This window comes from Amblyomma maculatum, chromosome 9 (genome assembly GCF_055883805.1).
Source record: "Amblyomma maculatum isolate TAMU_Amacu chromosome 9, ASM5588380v1, whole genome shotgun sequence".
Classification (NCBI taxonomy): domain Eukaryota; kingdom Metazoa; phylum Arthropoda; class Arachnida; order Ixodida; family Ixodidae; genus Amblyomma; species Amblyomma maculatum.
This window is the reverse complement of record NC_139352.1, coordinates 72,756,384-72,769,477: the sequence shown is the minus strand read 5'-3', so window position 1 is coordinate 72,769,477 and position 13,094 is coordinate 72,756,384. Positions and strand designations below refer to the sequence as shown.

Below are 13,094 nucleotides of genomic sequence, written 5' to 3'. Positions count from 1 at the left end.
AATTATCGGGACGCCGCCGAAGAGGGCGCTTTTCACTGGCGCTTGCAGCGCCCCCCCTGCGAAGCTGCGGTCCCCTATATGCATAAATGTCTGTCTCCTGACACATTGGTTGGCGTAGGTTACGTGACGTCTATTGTGGAGAAAAGCGGAGAAAAAACGGTGCGGTAGAGCTATGGATGACTATCGAAAAAAAAAAAAGAGAAAGCGACACTGTTTTAGGTTTTGCAATTAATGCTTGCCCCGCCGTGGTGGTGCAGGTAATACGCCCGACTATTTTGCCGGAGTACCCGCGGGTTCGCTCCTTGCCCCGCCGTGGTGTTGCAGCGGTAATACGCCCGACTACTGCGCCGGAGTACCCGCGGGTTCGCTCCTGGCCGCGGCGGCTGCGTTTCGATGGAGGCGAAACGAAGAGGCATCCGTGTGCTGTGCGATGTCAGCGCACGTTAAAATCCCCAGCTGGTCGAAATCATTCCGTAGCCCTCCACTACGCTCTGTCTCTCTTACCACTTTCAGTCCAACCTTCCTCTGTTCACTTAAGGCGCGGTTCAGGTGTCCACAGAAACAAGTGTGTCAGAATAACGGCTTGAGGGGCTAGTTGGTGCTGCATCATATTCAGATATGTGGCGCAAAAAACACAAACACAAGAGAAGATACACAACACACGCGCACGCTACCAACTGTAATTATAATTTGAAAACACTTCCTCTTCACCACGCCTCCTCTTCTACACTCAGGCACATTTCATCTTCCTCTTCTTTGCCAAGGGGATAATGGCACTCTCTTCCTCGCAGACCTTAACATCGTCCAAACATGGTATTGACCAATCTCATCTTCCTCTTCTTCTCTTCTTCCTCTTCTTTATCAGGGGGATAGTGGCACTTTCTTCCTCACAGACCATATACCTCGTCCAAACATGACAGTCACAAATTCTCACTGTCTTGTTACCCCACACCTCTGCTTTGTCCAGTAACTCATACCACTCCGGACAAGCAAATATCACCACATTGTCACATAGTCATACACTAAACACCACCGCCACACATATCCAGTAGGACATGTCCATCCACACCACATAACTTGTGTCCAAGAATAACAACTTTAGGCCAAGAATAACAGCTTGAGGCCCGATAGTAATCTCGTTCTTTGCATTACTCAGGAGGTTTGCTCAATAAAATTAATTTCTTTTCTACGTGCGCGTGTGTTGTGTATCTTCTCATGTGTTTGTGTTTTTTGCGCCACACATCTGAATATGAAGTGTGACAGATACTGCGCCTTTTTTTCTGTGAACCAATTATTATTATTATTATTATTATTATTATTATTATTATTATTATTATTATTATTATTATTATTATTATTATTATTATTATATTAACGCTTACAACCTCTTTTATGAGGCCCAAGAAGCTTTCATTTTAAACGCCGACATGAAACACACAAGAAATATGCGCTGTGATAACATGACATGCATTCCATCATAACAAAGCCCCTCATTTTCCTCGCATTCGTTTGCCGGTCAGTGTGAAACGAAACAGTCTCACCACCGGATTAATGATTATTCCATAAAAACACGCAACAAGAACACTTTCGTTGGTTTCTTACCTAAAATTTTATGCTTTGCGCACAGTATCGAAAAAATATTTTTGACTTTAGTCGGGAAATAACTAAATATTCGTCTTTTTGTACAAACTGCTTCATTTTATATTGGAAGCGCCTGTACTTTCACGCAACCGGCGTGCGATAGTTTGTTGTCACTGGCGCTCGCATAGCGTGACAGGTCATAGCCTGCAGCAGGCCGGCGCCTTCCGTGCCCAACAAAGTGCCAAGACCCGTAGGCTTCGCTTTGGGCGATGACAGCCCACAACGTGCACGCAAGCTGCGAAAACAGTGGCGCGCCGGGCCGGGATTAAGTGCGGCCTTCCACCTCAGGTTTTCGGGCGCAAGCTGTTTGGACCGCGCTTCCGGGGCCAATTAAGCGAGGAAAAACATTTCCACGCAACCTTCTCTCGCTCGTTATCTTCCTATCCCAGAAAAAAGCAACAAAAAAAAAACAACAACAACAGTGAAGTAGGTGCGCTTTGGCGTAAATAGCTGGCACACTTGAGAAGCGAGCAGACAATTTATATTTCAGGGATAAGCACAGTCTATCACGTTTATATATTATACTATAGGTCTATTCTAAAGTTAGGGCGCTCGATTACTGTGCCCAAGGATGCGGGATCGAATCCCGGTCTCGGCGGCCACTTTTCGATGGAGGCGAAAAAAGCAAGGCGCCCGTGTGCTGTGCAATGTCAGTGCACCTTAAAGAACTCCAAGTGGCCGGAATTTCCGGAGCCCTCCACTACGGTGTCCCTCATAGCCTGAGTCGCTTTGGGCCGTTAAAACCCACAAACCAAACAAAACCTATTCTAAAGCTATCGCGATGAACATGCTTGCTTGTGCTTGTGTCGTTTCTTCGAATCACTACGTTGAGGCGGCTGCTTTTCGGTGGAGGCGACAAGCAAGGCGACCGTGTGCTGTACAATGTCAGTGCACGTTAAACAACCACAGGTGGTATAAATATCCGGAACCCTCCACTACGGTGTTTATCATAGCTTGAGCCGGTTTGGATCGTTAAACCCCACGAACAAAGCCTATTCTAAAGTTATCGCGATGAACATGCTTGGTTGTGCGTATGTCGTCTCTCCGAATCAGTACGATGAGAAGTTGGGCTGCTGAAACAGAGTTTGCGGATTCTAGTTTTCTCCCAGCTTGCAGCAAGGAAACAGAGGAAGCCCTGCCACGGTGTCTCAGTGGTTAAGGTGCTTGACTACCAGGCCAAGGCGACCCAGGTTCGATCCCGACAGTAGCGGCAGCGTTTTGTTCGAGGCGAAATGCAATGACCCCGTGTGCTTTGCGATGTCAGGACACGTTGAAGTATGTCAGATGGTTGTAATATCCCTCCACTACGGCATTCATCTGCGTCGATTTGGGACGTTAAACCGACCGGCCAACCTGCCGAACCAAAAGAACCAACACATGCCAGGTGGTTGTAATTATCCGTATCCCTCCACTGCGGCATTCATCTGCGTCGCTTTGGGACGTTAAACCGACCGGCTAACCTGCCAAACCAAAAACGACACACTACGTTGCGTTGTTGACTTTGTTGTGGTTGTTAACGTGACAGGGTTTGGTGACGTGCTTTCTCCTATCGCTTCGTGTTTCTTTTTTCTTGTTTCCGCGCTGGCAGAAGACAGGGTACTACATGTTTTCCGCAAATTCATGAAAACGGGAGCGCTGTCAAATCGAGCAGTCAACCTGCCAAACTAAACCAACCAACGCACAAGCTAGGTTGCTCTGTCACTATTGTTGTGGTTGTTAAGATGACAGGGGTTGGCTTTGTGCTATCGGTTCCTGTCTCCCCACCCCCCCTTCTCTCTCTCTTTTTGCGCGCTGGCAAAAGACAGGTACATGCACTCCGTGCTTTCCGAAAATTCACGAGAACAGAAGAGCACCACTCCCAGCCTCTTGAGTCCAGCCGTGACTGGCGTGACCGGGGATGAAGCATTCGTAGCTGCATTTGTCACTGTGGCGCCTCGTTGGCTGCCGCCTCCGCCACCGCGCGTGGTTTATTCCCGTCCCCGCCGCTGAAAGGGTGTTGCGCTGTCTTGGTAGGTGAGAGTGAAGGCGATGGGTAGACAAGGTTTTCTTTTCTCTCTACTGCGCTGCGGCAGCTGTGCCCCGGTGGGCGTGCTGCCGCGTTTATTCTGGCGCGTCAAAAGGGAGTGAAGCTATTTCCTGAAGGGTATTTTAAAGAGCGGTTATTCGTTTGTTGTCGCTGTTCAATCAAATTTTAGCACAGACCTGTGTGTTAGCTTCGAAATACGTGGTCTCTTGTCCAAGCGCAAAAGCTATCATGGGCCCAGAACGACTAGGCCATGTACATACAAACGTATAATCTTAGATGTGTGCACGACCGCATATACAGAAAGATATGCATGCTATCCAGGTGGGTTTACGTTATAGACACTAATGTTAACGAACTCGATTGCGCTGCAGGGAAGGAAAGCGCGACAGCCTCTGGAAATTGAAAATTTGACCGTTAAGAGAGGAAGGCGCCACCTTCAGGCCCACACTAGAGTTATGCTACCATAGGTAGCATATGTTGCAGGTTCGCATAGGAATCTGCAATAATAGCGAAGAGGAGGAAGAAGAGGTTTTGGGACTAGGAGCGCGCGGTTATAGTTCTCTAGAAGACAATATTCTAGAGCACTATAGCGCGGTTGAGACGGAGCGCCATGTTGGCATATTGAGAATCGAGAGGATAGCCGGAGATTAAAGATAGCTAGAGGCGTCCTAGTACCTGCCCTATTTCACCTATATTTTGGTGCCGAAACCCATATAGCATTGCTACCTTTGGTAGCATATACAGTAACTCTAGCCTACACTAGGGTGCCTCGATGCCCGCGCCCTCTGGCACCTTACCAGTCTGCAGCAGTGGGAGGCTGCTTTGTCCAGAACTGAGCCGGATGTCAACATCGGCTGGTGACGTGGGCAGAGGAAGTCTAGATTAGGCACGCCCTGGACGCCGCAACAGACAGTCCGAAGGCCGCTCTCAACGCTGCTATATAGTTTCGTTTATTTTTGCCATTCATATTAATGTCTTTCGTCATCACCGTAACTCACTGACACTCTTGATTTATTATTGATTTATTTATAGGAAGGGAAAGGCGCCGTAACTGTCTCACTTGTTTTCTGTGGACACCGCAACCGCGCCGTAAGGGAAGGGAGGAAGATACTTCATTAACACTTCTTTTTGGGCGAGTTGGTACATTTTTGGAAAACTTTGAAAGAGCGCAAACACACACGACCACTAAGGACAAGAGACGAGACACAAGCGCCGACTGTCAACTGATTTTTATTGGAGCAAGGCCAATAAAAATTGGTTGTGCCGTACCTACACAAGACCACTCACAACCTAAAAAAAGTGGCCAACAGGCACGGTGTGCCGGTTGTGTTTTCGGCACCCAGTAAGCTGGGAGGGCTATGCCCCCGCATCTGTGGCCAGAAAAAGAGTGGGTGCCAAATTAATCATAAACGTCGGTTTGTGACCTGTTCCACGGGAGTGGTCTACGCTAGTCCCTTGACGTGCGGGAAGGTGTATGTCGGCCAAACCGGCCGTTGCATCAATGATCGATTAGGGGACCATTCAAGAAATGTTAAGAATTTTAAAGACAAGTACGCACATTTAGTTGCGCATATGAGTAATTGCAGTGGTTGCGTGGCCCGACTTAATGAGACGAAGATTCTCGGCAAGAGCATTGATAAGGCAGCACATCTCAGCTGGAAGCCTTTCATATCACGAAATATGGCAACAGATGCATTAGCAAGCCTTCGATATCTCTCTTAAACGCTGAGGTCTGTTTTTTAGATGCGACTAATATGTTCACCCCTTGAGCATCTTGCATTTTTTTTTCCCCAGTGTTTCTTGCTCGCATGTGCGTTGCTGAAACATCTTATGTAAGCTGCAGTGTATATAGGTGTTGCCTTGCTCCAATAAAAATCAGTTGACAGTCGGCGCTTGTGTCTCGTCTCTTGTCCTTAGTGGTCGTGTGTGTTTGCGCTCTTTCAAAGTTTTCCAAAAAGGGAAGAAGGTGGGAGTGAAAGTGGAAAGAGAGAAAGAGGAGCCGTAGTGGAGGGCTACGGAGTAATTTCGACCACCTGGGGATCTTAACGTGCGCTGACATCGCACAGCACACGGACGCCACTTCGTTTCGCCTCCATCGAAACGCAGCCGCCGAGGTCGAGTTCGAACCCGGGTACTCCGGCACAGTAGTCGGGCGTCTAACTGACACTCTTGAAGCACCGCACCGCGGACGACTAAGTGAGAGAGGGAAAGAAGGGTCGTAGTTTGATGTGCGGTGACACCCGGAAACAGCGGTGGCGGATGCAATGACGGCCTGCAACAAGTACAACCGCCGGTGGCAGGCGAGCCTCCGCCGCCAGCCTCGTTTGGCCAGGAGCAGCCACCTTCCCCTCCACCCCGCTCCTGTCAAGTGGACGAAACTATTCAAGAGCCCTCCACTATACGTCTAGGTGGTGTTGACTAAACGGCACCTCTTTCTCCCTTTCTTTTTTTTTCTCACTCCTACCGTCCTCCCTTCTATTTCGGCGCGGTTCAGGTGTCCACGAATAACCTTGAAAGATAGAGGACCTTTCCTTTCCTAAAACAAATTTACTTTTTTTTTTGACGGTCCGCGGTGCTTTGAAATCTGTTCGTGAAGCGCGCTAAGTGTTGTTAGTGTTGGTTGAAAGGTTGTTGGACAGGAGATGTTGCTTAGGTCAACTTTAGTTTGTCGCGGTCTGTCGAGCCGGCTGCGCTCAGTGTCCTGTCGTCCCTCCCTTGGATCGCGTCAACCAGCAGAGCAGCAGCGAGAAATGGTGTTGCAGTGGAAAGCGCAATATCTCGCTTTCCCGTTCGGTCGCATTTATCGCCTTAAATTTCCTTCGACTACGCACCGTCCCTCGTCCGGGGGTGTAGCTCAGATGGTAGAGCGCTCGCTTAGCATGCGAGAGGTACTGGGATCGATACCCAGCACCTCCACTGGATCGGTATTTTTTTTTTTTTTTTTTAGTACGACACTTTGTTTTGCTTTTGTCCACAGAAATCAAGAAATCAAACCCAGGACCCTGATCCCGTGTCAGACACGTTACCCCTGGCCACACAGGTGCCTGCATATGCGGCGTGGCTTAAGCGGGGATTTAAATGTATTTATCGAGTGGTCGTTGACATATTGTGGTAGTTTATTCTGATGAGCATATATGAAATAATGGAGGCATACATGAAAGGATTAGCGAAGCGCATGTACACGAACGCAACGGAAGCTGCCGACGGGAACCATCAAAATGCCACCCCGCCTTTATTTTATTTTGTTTGCTGTGGCACTAGTATTCTATTTTGACATTTGCATAAATAAAAGCAGTAGGCAAACGTCCCGACGCAACAGCAAAGCTATCTGAGGCGTTATAGTGTGTGTGTGTGGGGGGAGGGGGGGGGGGGGGGGAGAGACAATTTCCACCGCCTTACGCTCCTTCATGGTGACATGCCATTCCATAGCACGTATGCAGGTGCCTTTTTCCTCAGCTGAAACGTGATCGCTGGAGCAGCAATTTCATCCTGCGTCTACTAACCATGCAGTAGACCAACGTAGACTTCGAGCAAATGATGTCTACGGTTTACCGAAAAATGTCGCCTGTGGAGAAGTACATCCTGAAGAAGATGCGGAAGTTGATGCTTCAGTGGTATAGAGTCTTTCCTTTCCTGGTCTAGAAACCGAGACTTTAGGGCCGTGGTCTAAGCTAGACCTCATTCTGAGGGAGGTCAAACGCAGCCAAGGTGGTCCATTTCGTAGCAGCGCAAGACTGACTAAGACCTTCAGGATTTTGACACAAAGCTGGCAGTAAACGGAAATTTTGGTCTTCTGCTTGCGTTCTTCAGACATGTATCGGCTGTTTGACTTTTCCCCGTTTTTACGCTATAAACACGAACACTGATTGCTCCCAAATAACTACAGACATCTACAAGTTCTGTGGCGCGTCATCTTTGAGTCTGTTACCTTGACGCATTAACAGCTGACCAGCTGTACGGTGCCTTGTGCCGAGTGATGCTTGTGATCTCATTGATCTGTATCTTGCATTGCATAAGCGGAGCCCGGCAGCCCTAAACATCTTCGACTCGCGTGTACTGCATGCTGCCGCCACGACGTCTTTGAACCTCCGCTCGATATTATGTATCCAAATGCATGTTGGCCGAAGGACGATTCAAACGACTGCTTGGAATAAAAAGGCTCTTGCTGCAGCCTGCCGTCCACGTGAACTTCAACGTGCTGTTGCCATTCAAATACCGGCAACCGGCGGGAGCTCCTCGGAACGGTGTCGAAGGAGAGTGAAAGTGGCCACCCTCTGCCGAGCGCGGAACCTCGGTAACGGGGTACAAACACAGTTTTTTTTTTATTGTCTTATTTTAGGACTGAACAAGTTTAATATTTTTGTGAACGTTTGTGAGTCCCCAAATGCTCACTATTTTTTTTTTTTACTTCCCGACCAAAATGCATTAATGGAAGGAAGGAACAGCTCAAACGGACGGAACGTGTAGGAAGGCGAGACAGACACATGAGCTCATGTGTCTGTCTCGCCTTCCTACACTTCCCGTCCGTTTGAGCTGTTCCTTCCTTCCATTCAACATGAACCAACCAGCCCGACAAAGCCCTCCTCTTCAAAATGTATTACTTTTTCATTAGGCCATCAAAAAGTGATTTCTATTATAGCTACTCAGTAATTTGCTGCGATAAAGAAAAAAAAATGAAATTAATTGCTTGATAACGTTTGCCCACACTTCCCTGAAATTACCCGTTTTCTCGGTGTAAAGAAAGAGTAATGTTCCGAGCTAATCTTGATTAGCATATCCTTCTACTCACGCAGCCGTGTATGCAAATAGCGCGTAGCCATGTACGCCTGTATAGGTAGGCGTATGCGCTTTAAAAGCGCGTGGATTAATTTTATCTTGCCAGGGACGTATAAGGGTAGACATACCGGTTCACCGGACCCTTCCTACGTAGGCGCAGTGGCCGCAATTGCCACCGCCCCTGTCAATGGAATGTGCCCTGCAAGTTTAATTTGCAGGACAAGGGGCCACAGTAGCAGTATTGCGGACAGATGGAGACATTAAATTGAAAAATGCGTGCATCAAAGGGTCCCTGAAAAGCGTTCCAGAAAGTGGCTATCAGATGCGTGCAATTGCTTAAAGGAAATGTCACTGAGCGTTTATGTCGTCTACACGCCCTCAAAAGCCAAGTGATAATTTTCAAAACAATTTTATAAATTGCCGCTTTCCCGCCAAGCGACGGCCCGTGCCCGAAATCCCGCACTTTGCGTCACCTTGCGCGGATGACGTAAAACCAGTGCAGTGTCATCAGAGACTTTTAGTTTACCGCTGCTACAGTGTGCTGCTGCCCTGCGTGCGGAATCCGCCGGAATTTGACAGCTGCGAAGCGTAGAACGAGCGAGGATAAGAGCCAACGATCAAGCCAGGTCAACTTGTGACTCTTTCTGAGTCTAGCCTGATCGCTGTTTTCATACTTAGGTGAATAGAGAAGTAGTATTAACAGCGGGAGGTACGGAGGTACTGCGTGTGGCGGTTATTTGCAGACGAGTTGTATATCCTGCTATAAATCGAAAATTTTAGCGGGATATATTTGGCGAATAAACATTTATCAATTTTACTCCCTCCTCTTACCGTCGAAGGACACCTTTCCAGTGTCCCTCTAAATGCATTGCAGTGCATAAAGCACAAAATTCGCTTCGTCAAAGAGCGCTTGCCCACTAATAAAAATCGCCTGCGTACACCCGGTCAACGCGTCTTTCAGCCGAGCATGGGACAGCGCGTCGCGGGGCTGTATGATAAGCACAAGCTCAGCGAACTCCCGGGGCTAGACGTGAGAACAGCGCGAATAGACGAGACAGGACGAGAAGGAAGCGCTGACCGGCAATCGCTTGTTTATTGATCGATCTCGGGAGACGTGTTTGATTTTCCTTTCTTCGCGCCATCTCGCACTTGGGCGCCCGAATGTATGGGTATATATCGAAGCCTCGGAGGCGAAGCCGGACACTCCAATAAAAGCAAACAGCAGCCTGTCAGCACATCGTGTCGGTAGGTGGCTGCGCAAGCACTTTTTTGTTTTCTTGGTTTTCTAGAGGCCACCACGTTGCGTTTTCTTTTTGCTTCGAGAGATCAGTGCTTGACCACACATGTGTCATCTTGTTCACACTTGTATAGTCGGTAAGTTGCTTTATTTATTTCGAGTAAAATACTACGGAACTTGCTCACGACGCGGTCGGGCACTATAGGCAGTGAGGTCGCCCATAGCGGACGAGCGCGCGCAATATTGGATGACCAATCATAGCACTGATTGTGATTCAGTTCAGTTCAGTCGTTCAGTCGTGTCCGACTCTTCGTGATCCTATGGACCATGTCACGCCACGCTTTCCGGTCTCTCACTGTCTTCCTAACATCACATAACTTCATCTGCAGTGCCTCGAGGATGCCATCTAACCATCGCGTTCGCTGCCTACCCCTTCTCCGGCGACCTTCAACCTTTCCCAACATCAAATCTTTCTCCAGCGACTCCTCTCTTCTCATCAGATGACCAAAGTAGCTGAGCTTTAACTTTAGAATTTGACCCTCCAATGAGCAGTCAGGGTTAATGGTCGACAATACCGACTGATTTGATCTTCTGGCAGTCCAAGGAACTCTCAAGAGTCTTCGCCAGCACCACAATTCAAACGCGTCAATTCTTCGGCGGTCAGCCTTTTTCATAGTCCAACTCTCGCATCCATACATCACAAACTGATTGTGATTATTAGAGCATAAAGGAACGTACGGCCATCTAGCGAATATAAGGATCCTAAATGAACACGGTGATCATTATAAAAATAAATTTATGATGAATGAATGAATAAATGACTGACTGACTGACTGACACTGACTGAATGAATGAATGAATGAATGAATGAATGAATGAATGAATGAATGAATGAATGAATGAATGAATGAATGAACTAACGTTGGTTGTGCAGAACACTCGGATTTGGGTTTCTTTTCTTTTTCGAAGAACCGTTCGTTAAAATCTCAGATTACATATAGGGTGAGGTATAAAGTGGACCGAGGTCGGAACCAGTCTGTAATCATATGTTCTCCGTCGGACCGGTATGAGTTAAGAGGAAAAACACGAATGCCGGATTGTCAGGCAGTTGGTTCCGCGTTATGCCGTATGCCAGGTTAGCGTCGGTAGTAATTATAGTAATAAAGTTGCAGCACAGCTGTCTGGTGGCGTAATAGTAACATCCAACGCCTGTGAACACTGAGTCACGACAGCAACAAGCAGAGCTGAAGGACGAATGGCAATTAGGATTAGGACACTTAAGCTCCATCTTTAGGGTATTGCTTGGTATTTGCTACCTGTTCAACCGGGATCCTTTTAAATTGTGCTTCTATTCTGCCCACACTAACTCGTTAGCTTGAAGTCGCGATAAGCTCAAACAAACGCACTAGTAACAAAACAGTTCTTGGACGGTGTTTCTATAAACCTTGCTCCAGGTCTTTTCATCACACATGCTCCAGCGCGAAATATTTTGCAGTCTCTACGAGATCAATTCATCGAGCGCCAGTAACTTTCAGCCTTATACTGTTGAGATTCATCGATCGTCGGCGAAGTGATCCCTGTAAATAAACAAGCGAAAAGCAGCTTTCGACGCGGCGTCTATCCGTCGCACACGTGGGTCGGATTACGACATAAAGAAAAAAAAAAAATCTCTGCTCGGCGAGAGTACTTTGCTGCAAGTTCTCATTTTGCGCGCTTCTCGTCTTCCGCGCGCAAATCACTTGTGCTCTATTGTCTCTATTGTTCTCATCGTGCGGCTGACGAAAGCACGCGCCTGGAAACTGACTTCTTTCACGCATGGAACACAGATCCCATAGAGCGATCGTGTTCGCGCGAGTGCGCGGATAGGGTTACACCCGGGCAGCCGCTAAAGTTGGGAACTCGCGCTTGTGTTTTCTTCTCTTCTTTTTTTCAATAATATTTCGATTTATCGAAAAGCCAATTTTTTTAATGCGCTCAACTTCGTGAATACTTGGATCGGACGGTATGTAGGATTCTATAAAATGCCTGTTTATTTTGTCCATACTTCGCAGTGGATGTATAGTGTGCAGCATGAGTATTGCTTTCTTTCATTCTGTAACTTTGCTGTTTTGTTCATTCAACCCCGTCTGGAGTGACAGTCAGCATTTTAAGGTCAACGCCAAATATACTGGCGGACACCCCAAAAGTTATAAAAAGAAAACAATACTCAGGGACGACCAATCGCATTGAGGCGAAGGAAATGCGAGAGCATCTTTTTTAACTCGTCAATCAAATTCTGGTTACATGGTCCTCCATTCACCAGTCTGTTCCAATCCTGACTCTATTCCAATTCCGATTCTTTCCCAATTCCGGATCTATTCTGATTTCATCTATGCCCATAATCGCTTCTTAAATTCTTTTTGTCGAGTCATTTTTAGTCCGCGCCCTTTTCCTCTTATCCCTCACAAACGGAGAGCAGGATCTCCTTCTTTATACCTTACAACCTGTATTTCCTTCTTTTATTCTATGGCATGGTGGGAAAAAAAGGAGGTACTGTAGCACATTACTTGCCACCTGGCTAGATGGAGGCTCCACAAAAATGCTGACGGCTGGACAGTTTTCGCCTCCTTGACACTCACAACGCTGTTTAATAGTAATAATAACAACAGCAGGAGACACACCTGAACGTATCCTTGTTTAATATACGTGGGTTAAAAAAGTGGGAAGGAATGTGCTATCGAGGACAAAAGTCTCTGGACCGCACGTCGGACAGTTTTGGACTAGAAGTACGATGTAGACGAATTATGACCTTATTTCTCTAGCACACATGAAAGAACTGAAGTACAACTTTCACATCGACAAGTGTGATCCGAGGCTACTGGAAGATACAAAAGTTATATGTGCTTGCGATCTGTGTTTGTCTTTATATCTGTCCGTGTTTCTAGCGCTGTTCTAACATAACATAATGTGCTTTAGTTGCAGTTTGCGGGGACCACATGCAGACTTTTGTACTTGATAGTACGTACACGGTCATTGCTATAGGTAAGCGCTCTCTGTGTGTATCGTCTCACCATGTCTTTTCTCCCTGCCCTTCAATACAAGGAAAATGGTCGTAAAAAGGGCGGCTGACTACACCTGGTTCGAACCCTTCGCATTCGGCTTCGCGATGCCCTCACAATGGTTCAATTTCTGATTGTCTAAAACCGCAAAAGATAGCCTTCCGCTACGGCTCCCCTTTCTCTCTTTCCACTTTCAATCCCATCTTCCCCCCTTCCCCTACGGTGCGGTTCAGGTGTCCACAGAAACAAGTGTGACAGATACTGCGCCTTTCCCTTCCTGTGAACCAATTATATATTTTTTTACGTGGCCGCTTTCAAGTTGAGCAGAGTGAAAGATGTTTAACGACTACCTGCACGAACGTGAAAACAATGCGCA

General features: G+C 47.3%; 1 non-coding gene across 1 annotated transcript; it reads left to right on the top strand.

Annotated features, from left to right (window-relative positions):
- Positions 1-6,510: 6,510 nt before the first annotated feature.
- Positions 6,511-6,583, top strand: TRNAA-AGC (transfer RNA alanine (anticodon AGC)). Its single transcript has one exon. It is a non-coding gene; the product is annotated as a tRNA-Ala (tRNA).
- The last annotated feature ends 6,511 nt before the right edge of the window (positions 6,584-13,094 follow it).